The sequence below is a fragment of the Pinus tabuliformis genome, chromosome 6 (genome assembly GCF_031772625.1).
Source record: "Pinus tabuliformis cultivar Carrire ecotype Pingquan chromosome 6, CPIR1, whole genome shotgun sequence".
NCBI lineage: Eukaryota > Viridiplantae > Streptophyta > Pinopsida > Pinales > Pinaceae > Pinus > Pinus tabuliformis.
Window position 1 is genome coordinate 554,768,065 of NC_142292.1, and position 24,457 is coordinate 554,792,521.

Here is a 24,457-nt window from a genome sequence, read left to right on the forward strand (position 1 = left end):
CAAGTTCAACCATGCTCAACCATGGTTAAATGTTGCATTATGACAAATATTGTCTTAATATGAAAATCAACCATGGTCTATCGTCGTCGACAATGGGTAATAATCGTGCTAACATTGTGGCAATGATTGTCTCTTGGTCCGACATCACATTGTGAGAAAGATTGTCTCTTTGTCCAAATTCACATTGTGATAACAATCTTCATCCATGGTCAACCATGGCCAACTATTATGAAACGTCGCATTATGCCAAAGCTTGTCTTAATACGAAAATCAAACATGGTCAATCGTAGTCCAACATTGCATTGTTTGAAAGGCTTTGTCAATATGAAAATAATCGATGGTCAACCATGTTTAGTTTAGGGATTATAATATTTATCTTAGGGTTTATATACCTTGAGTTTATGATAGCGTTTTCTCAATATGAAAATAAATCATGTTCAAGCATGGTCAACCAAGTTCAATGTTGCATTGTGAAAAAAATATCTGAATATGAAAATGAACCATGATCAACCATGGTCCAGTGTCAAATTGTGTCAAATATTGTCTTGACATTAAAATAAATCATGATCAACCATGGTCAATAACCGTTGTAACATTGTGAAAAATATTGTCTCTTGGTCCAATGTCACATTGTGACAACCATTGTCGCCCATGGTCAACGATGGCCAACCATTGTCCAATGTCACCTTTGTTCCAAAGGTTGTGTCGATATGAAAATATATCATAGTCACCTATAGCCCACCGCTGCATTGTGACGAAGATTGTGTCAATGTGAAAATCATCCAGAGTGAAACATGGTCAACCATGCTTATTTTAAAGTTTATAATATTTATCTAAGGATTTATATACCTTGGCTTTATAAATTTATCCCTTGAGTTTAATACTTTAACCTCAGTTTTATAATCCTTTTGGATTTTAATATTAATCTCTTGGGTTTATTATTCCTTTGGGTTTATAATATTTATCTTAGGGGTTATACACCTTGGGTTTATAATATTAATTCCATGGGTTTAATATTATACCCATGGGTATTTAAGACCTTGGGGTTTTAGAATTAATCCATTCGACTTATATTGTGAATCCCTTGGGTTTATCAATCAAACAACTTGTATATATTTGGTATATCAATACCTTGGTCCAACATTGCATTATGAAAGAGATTGTCTAGATATGAAAATCAACCATGGCCAACCATTGTGAAATTTCACATTGTGTCAAAGCTTCTCTCAATCAGAAAATTAATCATCAGCAACCATAGTCCAACATTACATTGTGAAAAAGAATGTGCCAATTTGAAAATAATTTGTGTTCAACCGTGGTTAACCTTGTTTATTTTCGGGTTTATAATATTTATCTTAGGGTTTATATACCTTGGGTTTATAATAGCCTTTTATCAATATGAAAATCAATCACGGTCAACAATCATCAACCATGGTCCAATGTCACAATGTGACAAAGATTGTCTCAATATGAAAATGAAGCACGATCACCATGGTCCAACATCATATTGTGAAAAAGATGGTCTTGACATTACAATCAATAATGGTCAATAATTGTGGTCACATTGTGACAAATATTGTCTCTTCATCTAATGTCACATTGTGAAAATCGTGCTCATCCACTGTGAACCATAACATAGTTACTGATCGAATGAGAACTATTACCTCAAAATGGGTACTCTAGCCCAAAAAACCCAAAAAAACATCAAAAAACAACCCAAAAATGAAAATTATTTATGCCAGAACGATGTTTTTCTTACCATAAATTTTCACATTTTGTTTAAATGGAAGTACAAAGCACTTTTTTTTGAAAACTAGATGAAGAAAACACGCTTAAAAAAAGTGTTCATTCTAGAATAACACAAAAAAAACCGGGTTACAATTTTGGCATTTTTTAGCAATGTAATTAAAGATAAAATATTGAGACATTGAAAACTATAAAATTCCAACAATTCTCAGACATGATGTTAAAGATAAAATATCATATCTCAAATCCTGATAAGTCCAACAATTTCCATCCATGTTGTCAAAGACAAAATAGCTTGACTCTAAGAAACACTGAAATTGTAAGTGTTTTCAACCATAGCATTAAAGATAAAATATCATGGCTTAGAAAAACATTAAAATCTTGACAATTTTTCAACCATGCAATTAAAACCAAAGATTATGACTACAAAAAAATCTCAAGTTTTGAAACTATTTCAGGCACGATATTATGGAAAAATTTCATGACAAAAAACTTAAAGAATGAACACCCAAGAGTAATTTATTCTTTAAATGTTAAATATATAGGGATTCTAAAATCTTAACCTAAGACAACTCGATACATTGCAACAAAAATTTAAAAATCAACCATCAAATTGACACGCGGTGTAGGTCAACTCGACCCATTGTAATGAAAATTTAAAGACCAACCATAAAATCAATACATTGTGGGAGTATACTTGATTCATTATAACAGAAATTTTAAAATCAACAATCAAATTGCACATAATGGGATTGGGTTGCTAGACGAGCATCGACATGGACCTTGTAGAAAAAAATAAAAATAAAAACCGAAATAAAAAATAAATGTATAAAGAAATAAAAATGAAAAATACAAAAGAAATAAAAAAATTCAAATATTCAAAGAAAATAAAAAATACAAAAAAAACGCAAAAAATAATACAAAATAAAACAAAAATTTTAATATTAATTAAAAAACACAAAAAATAAAAGCAATAAAAAAACAAAAAAACAATAAAAAAAATAAATTCAAATATTGAAATAGCTAAAAAAAAAAAATACAAAAAAAATCGAATATTATAAAAAATTAAAAACAATAAAAATAATAAAAATGAGACCAAAAATTCAAAAATAGCAAAATAATAATAATAAATAATAAAAAAACATAATTGTTTTTTAAAAATAATATCAAGAAATAAAGAATAAACAAATACTTAAAAAAACAAAAGAATAAAAAAATAGACATAATTTTAGAAAGTAAATTAACAAAATAAAAATAAAAATAAAAATATATATATATATATATATTTTTTAAATACAAAAAAGTACATAACTAAAAAATTAAATTAAATTAAAAAAAGGACAATTAAAAAAAATCAAAATAAAAAATTTGAAAATAAAAAATAAATAAATTCTAACAATATTATGTATTTTGTTTTTGTTTTTGGGTTGCAAATAATCTTAGCAGGGTGTTTTTAGTGTGCAAGATCTATTTCTTATATCTAAATATTTAAAGAATATATTTCTTTTAACTATGTATTACAATTAAGGGGGTTAGGTGTTCTTCAATATGGAGAGAAGTTTTCAAGGAAACATAACGTTACATAAAAACTTCAACAATCATAAGATTATATTTAAAAAATAAAAACATGTAGATGTAATCTATTTCTTTTTTCCTTTGTATCTAGAGAAATTGGCAATTGGACCAATCTTCCAACCACTACTACTATAACCTAGGCTAGGTGCTTAGATATGACCTTTTTGCATATATATGTGAATTGGGGTGATGTGAACCAAAAACCTCTTCACATATAATACTTCATTTACTTATACAACCATAATTAGTTGAGTTGTACCAAGGCTAGAAATCTACTCCATCATTAACAACATAAGATTAAATTACATGTATATCTATCTATCTATCTATCTATCTATATATATATATATATATATATATATAGATATAGATATATATATGAACAACAACATTTAAAAGAAGATATTTACTAATTAAAATATTTGATTCCTCTCATGCAATCACCCCTTTAAAAACTTGCATGACATTCTCTCATATCACCTAGGTCTACTTGAAGACTTCACAAGAAAGGATAGGCCAAGTCTTACTTTTGGGTGCCATATACATGTAATTTACAATTTTCATCTCCAAAGTAATATTTATTTTTGTTATCTCTATTCAATAATTTACAAATTCCATTTCCAAAATAATATTTTTTTATTATTATTCAATACATATGCTACTATGCTCTCATTTTAACACACATTTTCTCTTCTCACTAGATCTCTCTTTTGTAGTTGCATATCACCCTACTAGACCTTTATTTCCTCTCATACAATATTCATGTATGTAGGTAAAATCCCAATCAGGCTTCTCTATGGTAATTTTAGCCTCAACATATAATGCTTTGACATTTGCAACCATCTTACATTTGGGTGCCATATACATGTCATTTACAATTTTCATCTCCAAAGTAATATTTCCTTTTGTTATTGCTATTCAATAATTTACAAATTCCATTTCCAAAGTAATCTTTATTATTATTATTATTCAATACTTATATTCTCTCATTTTAACACACAATTGATCTCCTGACTAGATCTCACTTTTGTAGTTGCATATCACCCTACTAGACCTCTATTTCCTCTCATACAATATTCATGTATGTAGGTAAAATCCCAATATTCTATGTTATTTTTGGCCTCAACATATAATTCTTTGACATTTACAACCATCATCTCCTTCTAAAAGCCACAATCCCTTGGCTTTGAAACCACTTGTTAGTAAAAAATGAGATAGAAATAAATACGTTTTATAATACATGATAACACATAAACAATGAAAAATACATGAACACCATATTTTACCCTAGAATCCCTTACGACAAAATTGAATAATATATCTACTATTTGTCATGGCTTAAAAGAAGCCAAACCAACCAAAGTGAGCCCTCCACTCAATTCGGGAAAATTACAATATAGAATTGTCAAGCTTTTAACAACTTCATCACATATAATCCACTGCCTCTAAGACCATGGGCCACAAAAGTGATGTGCCCACAGTTTTTATTTCCTTTTAACCTTATTACTACTTAGTATACAATCAAATGATGTAATCACGAGTCAAAAATATACTAAATTACTTAGTGGCTTCCCTCATCATTTTTAATAATAATAACCATGGGCCACAAAAGTGATGTGCCCACATTTTTTATTTCCTTTTAACCTTATTACTACTTAGTATACAATCAAATGATGTAATCAAGAGTAAAAAATATACTAAATTACTCAAAGGCTTCTCTCATCATTTTTAATACTAATAAAGATCTTCGCTATATCCATGATAACTTTGAAAAAATATTCTTTTAGTAAGAAGTCAATATTTATCGAGTTTCTAAAATTTCTTATAACATACTACAACATTTGGTGCAATTTCTAGTATGATAACTAAGGGTATGAGGTTATTATGTCAAGAAGCATTCTACAATATAGGGAGATGTTAGGTTATTATGTCACAGGGAGGTGTTATTTTATAACAATATTTAAAAATAATAAAATAATATTAATATTAATAAATTAAATAATAATAATAATAATAATAAAATATAATCAATGTCCATAATATGTAAAATACTTTAATTTTATATAGAAAGATAAAGTAATTAAAACTTAAATAATAATAATAATAACTCCTTCACTACTTGAAAAAGAGTTGATAAATGACATGTAAAAATAATATTACTGATATTACATATTAGCTTATGTGTAATTCATTGTGAGGAGAGACACTCTACAACTCATATGGGAGAAATGTTGTAGTGGTGTAAATGTTTGTAGACATTTACATGTAGTCTCAATTAAAAATAATAAAAGAAAAAGTAATATAGAGCCCAATATGGGTGTTTTTCTGTTCATTTGACTCAATTAATAATAAAAGGTTAAAATTAATAAAAATAATAGGATTCAATTTGTTATATTGTAAATTTTTTATTATTAATAAATTTATATCAATATCACATATCCAAAACCTATAACTGATTTAACAAAAAAAATAAATATAAAAATTTTATTTTATTTTAATTTTATAGTATTATTTAATTAAATATAAAAGAAAAAAGTTATCATTTTGAGATATATATAAATCCCCTATCTTCATTAATACTAAAAATATTCCGTGGATATTCAATAAAGATCAAATCAAATGTTTTAATAAAATAAAAAATTAGAATAATTTTATATATAGATGTGAAATTTATATAATATAAAATATAATATTAAGAATCGACATAAATCCATCTTATTTAAGTATCTAAGCACTGAGAGGAATCAAATTTCTACATGTGCAAACCTTTTCTCAAAGTTTACGCTCAAAGGAAGATTTGACCCTCTCAACACTTGGAAGATGCAGAATGGATCTATGTTGGTTCTATTCAGAGTTGACATGTAATATTTAAAGCAAAAATATAATTGTATGTAAAGAAAAATGAAGTAATTTAAATTAAATTTTCATATATTTTTACTTTTTGTTGTGGAGAAGATGCATACTTTTTCATTCCTAATATAAAATTCATATATAATATTTAAAAAACATTAATAAAGAAATAATACTAATTATAAATCAAATATTTCAATATACATATTGAGTAGACATCATCCCTTAGGAAATACATAATAGATCTATGTTATGTATATATATATTCAATTTTTATTTAATATATCTATTTATAAAAAATCAGAGTTTATCTAAAAGTTTTTTATTTTCTTATAATTATATAATTAACCAAAAAACTAAAATTTTAGTAAATAAAATTTACATAATTAATTTAAAATAATATAAAAATTTTAAACTATAATTCAATACTATTTATTTTTTTATGAGAGATATATCTTGATAATAAAAGAAAAAATCATTGTGGTCATATCCAATATGAGAATTTTTATTTTATATATAATATTTTTTAATTTTTCGTTAGGAAAACCTTTTACTTTTATCTTTCAGAGATTAAACCAAATTAATCATCATTAAATCTTTCCACACGAGTCCAAGATCTCATCTCATCTATACCACTTATTTGTTACTAACAAAATTACAACTCATTACTAAAGATAAATAATTGCAAAATATGGCGTAGCGGGCTTCTCTAACTGCAGTTATTAATTAATACCAAGAAATACGTGGTAGCCTATCTCTAAATTCTGTATTTCACACTAACCGGACAACACGGATCGCTATTTCAGACAACCGTAACAAACTATATATATTTTGGGTTTCCATGCCGGTATGGATGTTAAGACTCCTTGTACATATATTGAAGGGCCTCAACCATCATCGTGTGTATTGCCGGCATTGCTCAGGGAAGTCATTTTCTTTCTTTGATTGTGTTAAATAAATAAGAATTCCCCTCGAAAATGTATTTTCAGTGGAATGACTGGTTTGAAGTAATTTTTATATTGAAAATATCTCCCCAATTTACTTTCTTTTAAGTTTAGCTATCTTTGTGTCATGCATAAAATGTCCAAGTGATTATTTTATAATGTATTTTCGGTGGAATCACTCCGTCGAATTAATTTTAAATAAATTTTGTTCCATATTTTTTTTTATCAATTTCAGGTTGATTAAGCAAATAAATTTACTATAAAATTTATCCCACAGAAATTTGATATTGTCATGTGAAGCTTATAATAAGTTTGAATATGAATAAAAGTGGTTTTGTTGATTTTGATTATACTAAACTCAAGAGTAGAGAGCATCAATCTATTTAGCAATTTTAATAACTTAGTAATTTTAACCATTTTCTTAACAACTCAATCTCAACAAATAGAGAGCAATTCTGATAACTTTGTAATTTTAACCATTTTCTTAACAACTCAATCTCAACGAATAGAGCGTGTCAAATTTGATTGAAGATGCACGTTTTTAAATCGTATAAGAAAAGAGCTATGAAATACAAAATGGACATTGCTATTGCAGATGCGCACTCGAACAATATGCCAATGACAACAGTTTTCGACCACTAATTGTTTCACTACATAATGACAATGCCGGGAGAAATAAAATGAGAAAGTGATAATAGCCTTTTCCAAGGATGATCCTTCAATAATAAACTCATGTTGCCAACCTACACCACCAATTAGGTCTTGAAATGTTTTTTTGCACATTTAGAAACAAAATCAATTTGATTCAGTCTAGTAAGCAGTTGTTCTTGTGCGAAAGTCAACCATATATTTGGAATGTTGATTTAGCTCGACACCAAAATGAGAGTCAACCATATATTTGGAATGTTGATTTAGCTGGACACCAAAATGAGATTAGTTGAATCGATTGGAAAAAAATCATATGAGTAATATTCACCCAAAATTATGTGAGGAAAATAGAAAAAACATCTGTGGAATCGTAAAATTCAATGAAAAGAAAAGAAGTTGAATCGTTTAGAAGGGAGTAGGATGGTAAAGGCTAATTCACCCGCCATTTCAAAGACAATGCCCTAGTTTTTAGTTGGTGTGGAAACTTATTCAGATTCCTTGCTGGATTGGACTGTAAGACCACTTGATTGATTCTATAGAAGTTTTTACAGAGTCGGTAGGTAGGAAAAAATCGGGGGTTGTCCTGTCGAAACCGCCTCCCTGTTTCGAAGTTGGTGTGAAATTTGGCTCTCCTATAATTTATCATGGAAAAACTTAAACCTGTGTCATCACCAAAGAGGGAAAATCGATGAAGTTGGTGGATTCATGCATTTGCACTCTATGGTGGAGAAGCCAAATAGAGAAATTATGTGCTACCATCTAGATGTGGCCCTAGAAACCACCAAAATAGCAGTCAAGGCTATTTTTTAAAAACGCTTCTCCACAATATGTCATAGTAAAAAAAAAAAAATCATCTAAAGCTTTGTAAACCCATACAACTTGATAAAATAACAATGGAAAAAAAGAAACTGAGATATCTAGGTCAAAACATGCGTCTATGTCTGTATCGATATATTGAAGATGAAACATCAAAGAGGGCCTTTGTTACTCCAACAAATAGACCAATGTGCAATTTCAAGCATATATTTTCCCTCAAGCATATAGGGGACGGACGCCATTACCTATGTGCCCTCTCATCCACCTCACCTGCCGGCGTGGAGACACCACAGATGTCATATGACAACTGGCCAGTGGGTCGTGCCATGTCTTGTGGTAGGTGGCTGCATTAAATACAGGTAGTTATGTGAGGTTTAGGGTTTCATCCACCATGTTTTATGCCATGTCTTTGCAGCTCTGTGTTATTTCGTTCGGGTCTGATGTGTGGGAAATTCGCTCCACTAACGATGGCTCCTCTCGGCTCCGGTACTAGCTCACTTTGTCTGTCATTCTGTCGCTGCTCACCAGGCGATGTTGTTTGCAAGATTTCTTTGGTTGTTTAGGATTTATCACGTGGTTTCTTGACCGTGCCTGCCATTGTCGTTTGCGGTGGTTCTTTTTTGTTTAGGGTTGCAGGTGTGGTTGCTTGATCTGTTTTGAGGGGGGTTTAACACTACCGATGTTGTTGTTTGTTTTGCACTGTCGAGGGTTTACAAATACCTGCCATGTTGTTTCATCCTCATGGCCTATTGTTTGGGAAGGAGCCAGTTGGAGATTCTATGTAGTTCGGTGGTCGACATGTAGGTTTCGAGGTCCATGAAAGTAATTCTGCAAATTCATTGGTTTTTTTCGAATTTTTTTTAGGTTTTTGCCCAAATTCTAATTTTTCCCTGTGTTTGCAAGTTTGTGTTGCAGGTAGTTGTTGTAGAAGAGGTATGGCGGGGTATGGGGGATGTTTGGACATGCTGGTGGCTTTTGCAGCTCTCCCGGTAGCATTCTAAATCCTGCCAGCCACTGTGTTCTTCAACACTTAAATTCGCTGTCTAAAATTTGGGAATTTAGCTATTGTGTTCTTCAACACTTAAATTTGTTGTCTGGAATTTGTGAATTTAGCTCTAGTTGCAGTGTTGTTATCTGCAATTTGGGAATTTGAAGGTTTTCCCCTACATTAATCAAGCAGGACTTAAATTTGTTGTGAATTTTTACCCTCTATTTAAATTTGTTGTGAATTTTTTCCCCTTGTTACGATTTTTTCCCTCTGTTACGATTTATCTGCTTTCTTGTAGCTTATATAGTCTTTCTTGTAGGGTTTAGGTTTTGTTCCTTTGTTCCTGCTTCTGAGTATTCATTTGTTACGCCTTTAAGTTGGTGGGTAGGTAGGCAGATATATGGTGAGGGAGTGTTTAGGCTTGGAATGTTACACTTTGTCTGGAATTTGGAAATTTGGGAATTTAAAAGTTTTCCCCTACATTAATCAAGCAACAATTAAATTTTTTGTGAATTTCTGGCCTTTGTTACGATTTCTGCCCTCTGTTTAAATTTGTTGTGAATTTCTACCCTCTGTTACAATTTCTGCCCTTATTTGTAGCTTATATAGTCTTGCTTGTAGGGTTCAAAATGCTCTGTTGCTACTTCTCATAAATTTAAGGTTTAGGGTTTGTTCCTTTTTCCCTGCTTCTGAGTAATCATTTGTTAAATTTTATCGATGACAAATGTTGTGTGTTAAAAATTGAAGGTTGATGCTCTATTTGATCATTTGATGACAATGTTATAAGTTTCAGCTACTAAATGGTTGATGCTTGAATGATTATGGTTAATCTACTACAAAAATATAAATTTTCATATATTTTGTAACTAATTTGACATTTTACTTTTTTTTTTTAAGTAATATGTATCGAAATATATTAAAATCTATGTTGTAATAGTTTCTGCAACTAGGGAAGGGTGTTCCTCTTGAGCACTAGGTGAAATTGTGATTGGTATTATGTATTTGGGCTTCATGTATGGGGTTAAAGTGGGCTGCTTGAGAAAGTACGTGACCCTATATTAAAGCCTCAATAATGGTTAGGATGGGATACTAGCTTTATTCTAGATACAGATCATGTTTGTAGCAAGGTAGTGGCAGTAGCAAGTGGATCAGTGAGCTTGTTGATGATATTTGATGGCTTAGTTTACAAGTTGTAGATTCATGCTTATAGAGTTATTTGTGAAACTTATAGGTAAGTGAGAGTTGGGTGGAGTTAACAAGTAGCTTATATGGTGTCCAATGGGTGAAGTCTTTGATGGAGTGCATACCAAGATAATGGAGGTTATGGTCTATGTTGGTCAAGTGTCACAAGCCAAAGATGTTGGATGTTTTTTAATGTAATAAAAGTTTTGCCTATATTAAAAAATTATATTAGTGCATTGAGAGAAGTGAATTGGTCTTGCAATGCAAGGTGGATGAACCTCCATGTCTGTATGACATATGTGGCTAAGCTAATTAAAAAAATAGCATCCAACATGTAATATCTCAAAATAAAGAAAGAAATGGCCATCCTTGTTCAGAAAGGCAGTGACAAGGATCTATTAGAGTCAACCTCTCATCCATTATTATCTATTTGGTTTTATTAAAATATTGTTTATCTCCTAGGCATTAACAGAGGTTGTTTCAATCAATAAGAAAACTAGCAATCATGTATTTTATGTTATTGAGAGTGAACTAATAGTCATATCTTTTATGTTATTTAGAAACAAAATCATTTATCAGGTTTCTTTTATGTTATTGAGAAACAACATCATTTTTCACATTTAAGTAATCCTCTAAAAACATTGGTTTGAAAAGTCACCAGCTCGTATTATCAAGTAGGTTATGTTGTTTCTTAATCCTCCAATTGAGTTCTCGCATACCCAGAGCCTTCCTTGGCCATTGGGGCACTCTACTTTGTTTACAATCAGATTTAATCACAAGCATGCCTTAGGAGAATGTCATCAATCTAATCTACATAACTATTTTATAAACATAATTTAATAGAGTTTAGGCTTCTGTGATCCATAATAAGTTAGAGAAAGATTTCGGCGAAAATCACATGGAATGTCATTTGTCGACGCGTTTCGAACCAACCAGTGTGGTTCATCGTCAGGACAAGTTGAAGAACAGATCTAGCTTAGCATGTTATATAGACCGAGCAGAGCCTCCAACGGCTAGTTTGACCAACCGCTAATATTGACCAAAGGACCAGGATCAAAATACTAGATTATCAGTAAATAATCAAAAAATAAAGGTCAATTACTATTAAAAGAAAATTAGTTGCAACGGACCGCTTCTAAGAATAAATTAAGGGAGAATGAAATAACTAACTGAATAAAAATAATAAAAATAACAAATTAAATAAATAAATAGATATAAAAAACCCCGAAATAAAAATAAAATAAATACACAATCAAATAAAATAAAAAACAAATGAGATCAGATAATAATAATTAAAATAATAAAAAATAACTGGAAATAAATAAGAGTTAAAACGTGAATAAACAAAAATAGAAATAAATAAATAAAATAAAAAGAATAACAATAGTAAAAATAAAAATAAAAATAATAAAACAAATAAATTAATTAATTAATTAATAAAAATTAAAACTTTGAAATAATAATAATAATAGTTAAAAGAATAATAACTGAATAAAAATAATAATAAAGCACTAGAAATAATAAAAAAGAAAATGAAATAAAATAATTAAATACTAAATAAATGGGAATAAAACATAAGTGAATGACTAAAAATAAAAATAATGGTAAAAAATAAATACCTAAATGAATAAAATAAATAAAAATAAAAATAAATATAAATTAAACTAAATAAATTAATTAATAAAAAATTAATAATAATAATAATAATAGTAATAATAATACTAAATAAATTAATTAAAATTAAAAATTAATAATAATAATAATAAGTGAAATAAAATAATAACTATAATAATAAAACACGAAAAATAATAAAAATAAAAAGAAATAAAATTAAATTGAATAACTAAATGGGAATAAAACAAAACTGAATGAAAAATAAAAATCATAGTATAAATAAATAAATAAATAGAATAAATAAAAATAATAAAAATAAATTAGAATAAATAAATTAATAAAAATTAATAATAATAATAATAATAATAATAATAATAATAATAATAAGAAAATAAAAGGGAAAAACTAGGTGTATAGAGTAATGTATACAGCCAAATAAAATAAAAATAGCGTGTTAAATAGTAATATAGAAAAGCAATATAAGTAGAAAGGAAATAAGTTACACCGAGGTCCATAAATAAAAATAGGAGAGGCGAAATAATAAATAAGAGAACAATACAAAAAACCAAAGAGGACGGAAAACACGACTAGGAGGAGAGGGCAGGGACCCAACACCTACTGACTTTCCAACCATCATCTCTATTGAGATTACTAGGTCTCTTTTCAATCTCTAGCGCTTCCCTGAATTTTCGATGATGGAAATGCGGAATCTTAGCAATAACACTGGCTTCTTCGATACAAACATGATGATTGGTTTTCTCCGCATGTTCAGCCAAAGCGGAAGACTTAAATCTCCTATGCCTCAGATCCGCTGCGTGCTCACTAATCCTCTGATTAATGGAACGACCAGTCTCCCCAATATAGGGGGTCCCACAAGAACAAGGGATCAAATAAACACCTTTCATATCTTTAGGGTCGATGGGATCCTTCACCGATCTGAGAGACGAACGGATGGTGTTCAGGGGCCTGAAGGATACCGGGATACTATGTCTCCTGAGAATCCTACCAATTCTATCCGTGGTCCCTTGAACATAAGGTAGAAGGACACCAGGAACACGATCTCCTGGCTCTCTTTTCACCAGAGAATTCTTGGAAGCTTTAAGGAAAGCCCTATGACCCATGTATCTACTGTAACCATTCTCCATAAAGACATCCAGCAGATGGGATTTTTCTTTCTCAAAGCTCTTCTTGTCCGAGATCCTCAGGGCCCGAGTAGCAAGGGTACTAAGAACCCCCATCTTCTGAGCTGGGAAATGGTGGGAACTGGCATGAAGATACTGCTCCATATGAGTTTTCTTTCGAAAAACTTGATGGGCTAGGGAGCCATCCTCATTCCTAGAAATAAGAATATCAAGGAAAGGAAGGCATCCATCAACTTCCTGTTCCTTAGTGAACTTAATGGCTGAGGACTGCCTGTTAAGATGATCAAAGAAGAGATCAAGCTCATCCTGGCCATGAGACCAAATGACATTGGTGTCATCCACATACCTCTTCCATAGCTTAGGAAGGAGCCGGGAAGAGTTCAAAGCTTTGGACTCCAAAGCTTTGAACTCTTCCCGGCTCCTTCCTAAGCTATGGAAGAGGTATGTGGATGACACCAATGTCATTTGGTCTCATGGCCAGGATGAGCTTGATCTCTTCTTTGATCATCTTAACAGGCAGTCCTCAGCCATTAAGTTCACTAAGGAACAGGAAGTTGATGGATGCCTTCCTTTCCTTGATATTCTTATTTCTAGGAATGAGGATGGCTCCCTAGCCCATCAAGTTTTTCGAAAGAAAACTCATATGGAGCAGTATCTTCATGCCAGTTCCCACCATTTCCCAGCTCAGAAGATGGGAGTTCTTAGTACCCTTGCTACTCGGGCCCTGAGGATCTCGGACAAGAAGAGCTTTGAGAAAGAAAAATCCCATCTGCTGGATGTCTTTATGGAGAATGGTTATAGTAGATACATGGGTCATAGGGCTTTCCTTAAAGCTTCCAAGAATTCTCTGGTGAAAAGAGAGCCAAGAGATCGTGTTCCTGGTGTCCTTCTACCTTATGTTCAAGGGACCACGGATAGAATTGGTAGGATTCTCCGGAGACATAGTATCCCGGTATCCTTCAGGCCCCTGAACACCATCCGTTCGTCTCTCATATCGGTGAAGGATCCCATCGACCCTAAAGATATGAAAGGTGTTTATTTGATCCCTTGTTCGTGTGGGACCACCTATATTGGGGAGACTGGTCGTTCAATTAATCAGAGGATTAGTGAGCATGCAGCGGATCTGAGGCATAGGAGATTTAAGTCTTCCGCTTTGGCTGAACATGCGGAGAAAACCAATCATCATGTTTGTATCAAAGAAGCCAGTGTTATTGCTAAGATTCCGCATTTCCATCATCGAAAATTTAGGGAAGCGCTAGAGATTGAAAAGAGACCTAGTAATCTCAATAGAGACGATGGTTGGAAAGTCAGTAGGTGTTGGGTCCCTGCCCTCTCCTCTTAGTCGTGTTTTCCGTCCTCTTTGGTTTTTTGTATTGTTCTCTTATTTATTATTTCGCCTCTCCTATTTTTATTTATGGTCCTCGGTGTAACTTATTTCCTTTCTACTTAAATTTCTTTTCTATATTACTATTTAACACGCTATTTTTATTTTATTTGGCTCTATACATTACTCTATACACCCAATTTTTCCCTTTTATTTTCTTATTTTATTTATTATTATTATTATTATTATTAGTAATTTTTATTAATTTATTTATTCTAATTTATTTTTATTATTTTTATTTATTCTATTTATTTATACTATTCTATTTATTTTTCATTCAGTTTTGTTTTATTCCCATTTAGTTATTCAATTTAATTTTATTTCTTTTTATTTTTATTATTTTTCGTGTTTTATTATTATATTTATTATTTTAATTCACTTATTATTATTATTATTAATTTTTTATTAATTTATTTATTTAGTTTAATTTATTTTTATTTTTATTTTTATTTATTTTATTCATTTAGGTATTTATTTTTTACCATTATTTTTATTTTTAGTCATTCAGTTATGTTTTATTCCCATTTATTTAGTATTTAATTCTTTTATTTCATTTTCTTTTTTATTATTTTTAGTGCTTTATTATTATTTTTATTCAGTTATTATTCTTTTTAACTATTATTATTATTATTACTAAGTTTTAATTTTTATTAATTAATTAATTAATTTATTTGTTTTATTATTTTTATTTTTATTTTTACTATTGTTATTCATTTTATTTTATTTATTTATTTCTAATTTTGTTTATTCACGTTTTATCTCTTATTTATTTCCAGTTATTTTTTATTATTTTAATTATTATTATCTCATCTCATTTGTTTTTTATTTTATTTTGTGTATTTATTTTATTTTTATTTCGGGGTTTTTTATATCTATTTATTTATTTAATTTGTTATTTTTATCATTTTTATTCAGTTAGTTCTTTCATTCTCCCTTAATTTATTCTTAGAAGTGGTCCGTTGCAACTAATTTTCTTTTAATAGTAATTGACCTTTACTTTTTGATTATTTACTGATAATCTAGTATTTTTATCCTGGTCCTTTGGTCAATATTAGCGGTTGGTCAAACTAGCCGTTGGAGGCTCTGCTCGGTCTATATAACATGCTAAGCTAGATCTGTTCTTCAAGTTGTCCTAACGATGAACCACACTGGTTGGTTCGAAATGCGTCGACAAATGACATTCCATGTGATTTTCGCCGAAATCTTTCTCAAACATAATTTATTCATTAACAATTTAACACATGGATCACACAAGGGATTAAAGGCATCAAGCATTCCATACAAAGATGAATATGAATACCATTTAAAATCAAAAGAAGTCTTCCAAACCAGTTATTGAGTGTTTCACTGCCCAACTCTTAGAATCAACAATGGATTGTGCCTCCAATCAAGACTCTAATGTCCAGTGCAAAGGCAGTTCCTGAGTGTTTCACTACCCAACTATAGGAATCAACAATGAATTGCACCTCCAATCCATGCTTTGATGCCACGAGTGCAAAAGAGAGCTACTATACATCTTTAAGCTCATTATTCAGTACAATACGTCTTTAAGCTTATTATTTAGTGCAATTCATTTCTCATAATTCAGCCAATATTCTCTAGATAAATTCTTTTAGCCCTTATCCAACCATCAAATAGATATGGCACTCTTTTCCATTACCCTAGACAACAAGAATTGTTCTCTCTATTTAAAGTTTCCTTAAGAATCTCCTTACCTTTTAGTGTTATCAACCATATCAGCAAAAAGCATCATCAACTGTGCTTGCATCATGCTTCATCAACTCCAAATGATGGGGGCAAAATTCCTTACCTTCTAGATTTGGAGAGTTGGCATGTCACAGTCAACGTTTATACATGATTTGGTTGACAATGATACAAGCACGGTATCATTGTTAAGTCTTTCCACATGAGTCCAAGATCTCATGTCATCTATACCACTTATTTATTACCAACAAAATTACAACTAATTACTAAAGATAAATAATTGCAAAATATGCAAAATATGGCGAATCGGGCTTCTCTAACTGCAGTTATTAATTAATACCAAGAATTACGTGGCAGCCCATCTCTAAATTCTGTATTTCACACTAACCGGAGAAAACGGACCGCTATTTCAGACAACCGTAACAAACTATATATATTTTGGGTCTCCGTGCCGGTATGGATGTTAAGGCTCCTTATACATATATTGAATGGCCTCAACCATCATAGTGTGTATTGCCGGCATTGCTCAGGGAAGTCATGATGGACCAACCCCGTCCTTTTGTCTGGATACAAAGATTTGGGCTACTAAATTATTAATGAAATGATTTTTTTTTATGGATTTCTGATGGTGGTTGACATTTTGTTGTGGTTAATGATTTGATATGGTTCAGGCTATGAGGGAGACACATGTCCCTACCTCGAGTTCCATCCTCCCACCTTACACTATGCTTGAAACCCTACTCTTCACTTGCCTGGTGATTTTCTACTTTCACTCCACTGTGCTGAGGGGTCTTCTCTCCGGTTTTCACTTGCGATTTTTTTAAAGGTTTCTCTGTGGCATTCTACTTGAATTATTTGGCCATGGATTTACTAAATTGGTGAAGCTCTGCTAGTATTTTGTCACTGTCAATGGCTTGTTTTTGTTTGTTGGTCTGTCTGACGGTTTTGGGCTTGTCTCTCGGCATTCTGCACGTTGCCTCCTCTATTTGGAAAATACTGGCATGATTAATGGTAACTTCCCCTTCAGTGTATTTGGTAACACTGTTATTGTCTTCCTGTTTGATTACTGGTTTGATGGTTTCATTGTTTAACTTTTCACCAGTCATTGTGTATCCAGGTTGCGGCCACAAGGTGACCCTGTGCTCGACCTCAGCTTGCAGCTAACACAGGTAAGCTCTCTTTCGTTGGTTTAGTTTTTGCTTTGCATTTTCTATCGGTACTGATAGTTGGTGTTCCTTGTGAGCATGGTTTCTTATCAGTTCATGGCCTATTGAGACCTCTCGTCCTGTAACTTGTCGACTCCTCTTCTGGTAAGTGACAAACCCTTACTCTATTACCTTCATTTAGTTGGGGTTTCCATACTTCCTACTATTAACTACTGTGTGTGGTGGTTGCAGGTGGATGGTGAGCATGCAACTGTGGCTTCGGCTCCTCTTGCGACTTGTTAGAATGTGTAGGGTCTTTCCATGTATCTCGTTCTTGACATCTATTGATAATGCTAAGCTTTGGTCTCAGTCTTCAGCTTCTCTGTCAGTCACTTAGTCCATAGTTTGGTCTTTGAAGAAAATAGATAGGTCGTTGGTTTGCTTTTAATTTGGGGTTTTTAGAATCAAATGTATCTTCAGAGTTTTGAACCCATGTTTTTCTGACTATCTTGTAATATGAGTTTCTCCTACCTTGGGACTGTAAATGAACTTAAAGACTTTTGTAATATTTCTTCCAACAATATTTGCAATGAAAAGAATGATGTGTATTAGTTCATGTGGTACCTGGTGGCAGATGTTGTCTTCCTGCTAGAAATTTGGTTGTGCTTATTATGAAACCCTTTGCCAGTTTTCTTTATTATACGCTCGATACTCTTCAGGAACTATAGGTAGTCGTTGTGAAGTTTGTTGGTTCTTCAATGGTTATTTGCTCCGTGTGACTGTAGCAACACTTCCACCAGCCCTCGATCTCACTGTCTCTGATATTCTAGATGTTTGTTAAAAGATTTTAGTCTGCCAATAATTGACTATTTAGAAATACACTCAATTCGTCTTAAGAACAAAAAATAAATATATCTAGTTGCAAAATGGATTCAGATGATTTCGAAATTTTCTTGTACGTTTCTATTATTTTTCTGCTATGATGGAAATCAACCTTTACAATGTTTCATTTTTCTCTTTTTCTTATGATTTTTTGAATAGTTTTAAAACTGTCAACAGTTACATTTAGTTACCATGAGAAAGTGCTAAGTTCCACTTGTCTAAATTCTAGAATTAATTTTAAAAAATAGAGCCTTTTTTCTTTTCTTTTCTGTTTAAAAAAAAATAGAACTTGCTATCGTGTCCCAACTGCTAATAACTAAGAAAATAAAAAGGAAAAAGAAAACTTAGGTACAGTGACCTGTGAACTTATTAACTCATGAGACAAACACTTCCTCTTGTTCACCCCTAGTTGGATGCTCCTGCATCAAACTCCCTGGGTAACAAAAATTCATGGCTCCAATCCATGATCTCCTCAATAGAATATCTTGCACGTTGTATCTATCCCACATCAAGCCACGAACTATCCTCTATAGGGTGGCTCTTCCACTTGATGAGGTACTATAGGTACTCCTTTTTCTATGTACCCCTGGCCACTTGTGTGTCGAGGATTCCCTCGATTTCGAGTGGCTAAGCTGAAGGCATTTGTCTCATCCACAAACTACTCATTTCCTGGGTGTCCTGCTTTGGCTGTGCCGAACTGTCCTCTTCCAGATTGGCAGTGTATGTGAATAAATCTGCCAAATTAAAAATGGGCGATATTCCTATACCTGGAGGAAATTGCAGTTCATAAGCATTTGCAGTAAACTTACACAAAATTTTACAAGGTCCAATTTTTTGAATTTCAACTTATTGTATTCGCCCCTAGGAAATTGTTCCTTATGCAGATGTGCTAAGACCTGATCCCCCACATTAAATTGTACCTCATGTCATTTCAAATCAGATTTCTGTTTATACCTCTGACTGCTGTCCTGCAACTTCATCTTCACCTGCTCATGTAGGTCGTTAATTTCTCTTGCAAAGTCTTCGCCGTCAGCACTTCTCTTCTCTAGCTGTCCCAAATCCTGTAGTTCATGCACTCCTCGGGGATGCATTCCATACAAAATCTGAAAAGGACCACTTCCTGTGCTTCGGTTTGGTGAATCGTTGTAAGCAAATTCTTCTTAAACAAGTACATGATCCCACATTCATGAATTTTCTCCCAGTAGACTTCATAGCAGGTTTCCTAAACTTCTGTTCACCACCTCTGTTTTCCCATCAGTCTGTGGGTGAAAAGCGAAGCTGAAATTTAACTGTGTGCTTCTTCCACAGGGTGTGCCACAAATGTCCTTTGAATTTCACATCCCTGTCAGAGACAATGGGCTTAGGTAAGCCGTGAAACCTGACAATATTTCTGAAAAACATGTGTGCTATGTGAGTGGCATCACTGGTTTTCCTGAAAGGAATGAAATGTGCCATTTTTGAGAACCGGTCCACTACCACCATCAAAGAGTCATAACTGTGTTGTGTTCTTAGCAGACCCAAGACAAAGTCCAAGCTGACTGAGTCCCGCAGTCTACTCGAAATAGCCAGTGGTGTGTAGAGTTTTGTATTCCGACTGTGTCCTTTCACCAACTGACACACTTTATGCCTCGTTACAAATCGTTGCACATCCATTCGCATCTTTGTCCAGTAATAAAAGTGATTGAGCTGATCTAAGGTCTTATAAATGTCAAAACGTCCAGCTAAACCTCCGCTATGCTTCTCTCAGATGATGTTCTCCCTCATCGAATAGTCGAGGATACATAGCTATCCTCCCTTAAAAAACAACGTCTCCTGTATGTTATAGTCCAACCATGGACTACTATTCCTCAACAAAGGGTTTTGGCAGGCTTCATAAGCCTCCTTGAAATCTACATCTCTCTAATACGAGTCTTTTAGGTGTTCAAAACCCAGCACTTGTATCATGCACTCCCACAAGAGAAAAACCCTCCTGCTCAATGCATCTGCTACCTTGTTGGCTTGTCCACTAATATGTTTCAACACAAACGTGTAACTCTGCAAGTATTCAACCCACTTTGCATGCCTGTGGTTCAACTTATGCTACTGCATAACATGCTGCAATGTGTAGTTATCAGAAAACAAAACAAACTCATTACCCAGCAAATAGTGTCTCCAATGCTTCAATGCTTGGACAAAAGCATAGAACTCCTTGTCATAAGATAGGTACTTTTGCCTGCTATCATTAAACTTTTCATTGAAATAAGCAATAGGTTTGTCTTCCTGGTTGAGTATCGCTCCAATGGTTGTACCTCTCGCATCACAACGAACTTGAAAAAGTTTTTTGAAGTCAAGTAGTCTCAAAATTGGCCTCTTAGTGATCTTCTTCTTCAATAATTGGAAGCTCTTTTCCGCAACTTCAGTCCATTGAAAAGGTTGAATTGCTTTCTTGATTGTATCCAACATACATGTGCAGATTCCACTAAAATCCCTTATAAACTTACGATAGAAACTTGCCAACCTATGAAAACTTTGAACTTCGAACAAACTCTTAGGGGATGGATAGCTAAGTATAGCTGCAACTTTTTCTAGGTCCATTTTCACCTCATTTTCTCCAATCACAAAACCCAAATAGAACAACTCCTTCTGAAAGAATGTACATTTCTTCATATTTATGAGCAATTTGTTTTGCTGCAACTTCTCCAGAACATATCGAACATGTTGAAAATGTTCCTCCCTAGTTTTTCTCAAAATTAATATATCGTCAAGATACACAATCACAAACTTCCCAATGAATTCCCTCAACATCTCATTCATTAGGAGCATAAAAGTACTAGGTGTGTTACTCAACCCAAACGACATCACCAACCATTCATACAGCCCTAATTTTGAAAGTTTTTTTCCATTCATCCCCTTCCCGGATTCTAATCTGATGGTATCTACTCTTCAAATATATCTTTGAAAAATATGCTGGCCCGCTCAAATAGTCCATCATATCATCCATTCGTGGCAATGGAAACCTGTACCTGATCATATTCTTGTTTATTGCTCGTGAATCTATGCACATCTGCCATTCACGTCCTTTCTTCAGAACTCCACATGTGCTCAAGCTCTCTCAAATCAGTCCCTTGTCCAGCAACTCATGTACCTATTTTCTAATCTCATCGTTGCCTTTGGGGCTCATTCGTTAAGCAGCTTTGTTCGGTAAACTAGCTCTAGGGATGAAATCTATGTGATAACTGATACTCCACTTTGGTGGCAATTTATCTCGTAAATCCTCCACAACAATGTCGCTAAATTCTTGTAACATTTCCTGGATTTCTTCAAGTAAATGAGAAATTTTAGTGTGCAACATTAGTGTTCTTGGTCTCCTTACAACACCATATTTCACTTCGTCATCTTCAATCTGTTTTAAAAATTGTTTTCCACCCACCAGTAATACTTTTGTTCCACTAGTTTCTGCCATTTCCTCCTCCTTGATGGGCACTAGCGTATGCTTAATCCCATCCTTAACAAAATTGTAACAGTTTGTCTTCCCAACATGAACAACTTTCTATTCATGCTGCCACGGTCTACCTAGTAGAACATGACATACATCCATGGTTATGACATCACAAGTGACTTTTTCCCTATAATTTCCAATATGGAATTCTACCTCACACTGCTCATTAACTACCAGTTGGTGACCCTTCTGTAACCACAACACCTTATAGGGGATTGGATGCTTCAATCATTTTAAACCCAATTTCTCCACCATCTCCGTTACAACTAGATTATCAGTGCTTCCACTATCTATAATCAGTTTGCAACATTTTCCATGTGACTTGCACACAGTCCGGAATAATGTCTTCCTTTGGGTTTGTTTAGCTATTTCTTTTGTCGGTTTCAGCAATACCTTATTCAATACTAAGGCCTCGCATGTCTCTGGTACATTTTCTACCTCCTAAGGTGGTGGCTCTCCTTCTTCTGTATGAGCAACATATGCTCCTCTTTGACCAACCTGTTATCCTTTAGGACACTCAAAGGATCTATGCCCCCACTTGTGGCACTTGTAGCACTGGTAGGCAACTCCTCTACCTCTGCCATTTCCCCTTCCTCTCTGGTATGGCCTTCCTCCCCTAGTGCTGCATTCCTTTTCTATTGTCCTTGAGTTTTTTGAACTGTTGCCCTCTTCACTGATGTTGGTAGTTCTTCCTCTACCAAAGGATTGTCCTTTCACTCTACCAGTTCCTTGTCCCCTCCTGGCATTTCGCTTTCTTGTGATCTTTTCTTCTACCTTTAAGGCACTCTAGTATGCTTCCTCTATAGTTTTCGGAGAAAGAATACTTATCTCATCCAATATCTCCAGCCTTTGGACATTCACAAAACTTGATGTCTTTTCTAGGGTGTTTTCAGTATAACCAACTCTCAAATTCACCTGATAGAATTCTTTTGTATATTCTTTCACCGTCATTCCTCTCTGCTTCAAATTTTGTACTTGTCGATGTAGAGAAATTTGGTAATATTTGGGCAAAAAACTGCCCTTCATCTTGTTAACCATTCTGGTCCACTTTTTAATTGGTAACTTATTCAATATTCTCCTCTCTGCTTGGACACTATCCCACCATAAGCCTGCATGTCCTTTAAGCTTGGTAGCAGTGAATTTAACTCTCCTATCTTAGATGACCTCCTCACATTCAAAATACTTGTCCAGCTGACTAATCTTGTCCAACAGTACTTCTGTGGACAAACTGCCATGATAGTTCGAAATTTCAGGTTTTGGCTTGCCACTAGCTAATAAAACAGACCTTACCAATTTGATCTCAGGTCCTTCTTCATCTGCTCCATCTGTCATAACTAAAACCTCTTCCTCGCTGTCATCTCCTACTTCTATTGTCGCCAATCTGGCATTCAGGATCCTAATCTCTTCCCTCAATCCCTCATCTACTACTCTTTGAATAGCTCTTTCACGACCTCTTCTCCCAGCTTCCATTTTATAAGAAAATCAATCAACTGTTCCTGCTCTAATACCAAAATTGATGGCAGCAACCCTCGTCCTTCTATTCGGATACAAAGATTTGGATTAATTAAATTATTAATGAAATGATTTCTTTTATGGATTTCCGATAGTGGTTGATATTTTGTTGTGGTTAATGATTTGATACGGTTCAGGCTGTGAGGGAGACACCTGTCTCTACCTCAGTTTCTGTCCTTCTTCCTTACATTGCGCTTGAAACCCTACTCTCCACTTTCCCAGTCATTTTCGACTTTCACTCCACTGTGCTGAGGGGTCTGCCCTCTAGTTTTCACTTGTGATTTTTTGAAAGGTTTCTCTGTGGATTTTTGCTTGAATTCTTAAGTCGACTTTGCTTAGTTGGTTGAGCTATGCTAGTATTTTGTCACTGTCAATGGCTTGATTTTGTTTGGTGGTCTGTCTAAGGGTACTAGGCTTGTCTCTTAGCATTCTGTACGTAGCCTCCTCTGTTCAAAAAATATTGGCATGGTTAAGGGTGGCTTCCCCTTCAGTGTATTTGGTAACATTGTTATTGTCTTTCTGTTTGATTACTGGTTTGAGGGTTTCATTGTTCAACTTGTCACCAGTCACTGCGTATCAAGGTTGCGGTCACGAGTTGACCTGGTGCTCAACATCAGCTCGTGGCTAACACAGGTAAGCTCTCTTTCATTGATTCAATTTCTTCTTTGCATTTTTTGTTGGCGCTAATAGTTGGTGCTCCTTGTGAGCAATGTTCCTTGTCAGTTCATAGCCTGTTGAGACCTCTCCTCCTACAACTTGTCGACTGCTATTCTGGTAAGTGACAAACCCTTACTTTGTTTCCTTCATTCAATTCAGGTTTCCATACTTCCCACTGTTAACTATTGTG